We start from the raw sequence: 1,027 nt of genomic DNA on the forward strand, positions 1-1,027 counted from the left end.
TATATAATTTTATATACAAGCCCGGGTAATCAGTTTAGAGTTAGCCATAAATATTGGCCGGAGAATTATCTCTCTCACTCCGGCACACACATGGCTATGCCCGACATGTGCAGCACAAACGTCATTTTCCTACATAAGTGCACCCGAATTGTGTTTCTGTTAGTATGAGTCCGTTACCAGGGTCTGGGGACTTAAAAAAAATGTTGGGGGGTATTTTTTATTTTGCTTTATTTACTTTACTTTTTAGAACTTTTTTTTTTTTACTCCATTGCTATCACATGGAGGGGTGGGGCTCACAAGCCCCCCAATGTGATAGCACATTGGAGATGACTGAGGCAGCTGAATGTAAACACAGCAGGCAGCAGCTTGGAGCAATAGCCAACCTGCTATTGGCCATTGTAAATTGCAGTCGTCAATAGCAGGCCGGCTATTGCACCCGCCCACTGCCTGCTGTCAATCAGCAGAGAAGGGGAACTGAAGGAAAAGGTTCTCCATCAGGTCCTCCTCTGCTGATGACAATAGCAGGTTGGCTACTGCTCCCAGCCGCTGCATGGGAGCAAGCCGTAAGAGGGAGGCATGGAGGAGCGGCGGGAACGAGCCGCGGGGACACGGGGGAGGAGCAGCGGGAACGAGCAGCATGGACATGGAGGAGCAGAGGAGACCTGGGGATGACCAGCGGGAACACAGACAACAGCAACAGAGGCACCGGGGCAAAGTGGAGGGGAGGAGAGGGGAAAAAAAAAAGGAGAGGAGAGGGAAGAAGGGAAAGGAAGGAGGGGGGAAGGAGAGGGAGTGAGGAGTGGAAAGGGAAGAGGGGTAGGAAGGGGAGAGTTGAGGAGAGGGTCAAGGAAAGGGAAAGAGAGAAGAGGTGAGAGGGGATGAGAATAAAGGAGGGGATGAGAATAAAAGGAGGGGATGAGAATAAAAAGGGGTTGAAGAAGGGGAGAGCAGGAAGGAGAGGAAAAAGACAGAGGTGAGAGGGGAGGGGAGTGAGTGAGTGAGGGAACAAAAGAGAAGGATAGGGAGG

The 1,027-nt window shown here is 50.8% G+C and overlaps 1 protein-coding gene across 1 annotated transcript in view; it reads right to left on the reverse strand.

Moving 5' to 3' along the window:
- Nucleotides 1-1,027, reverse strand: part of ELP3 (elongator acetyltransferase complex subunit 3) — a 77,374-nt gene that overhangs the window by 63,659 nt on the left and 12,688 nt on the right. The gene's annotated exons all lie outside the window — the stretch shown is intronic.

Source organism: Nanorana parkeri, unplaced genomic scaffold (genome assembly GCF_000935625.1).
Source record: "Nanorana parkeri isolate BGI_ZX_2015 unplaced genomic scaffold, ASM93562v1 scaffold942, whole genome shotgun sequence".
Lineage (NCBI taxonomy): Eukaryota > Metazoa > Chordata > Amphibia > Anura > Dicroglossidae > Nanorana > Nanorana parkeri.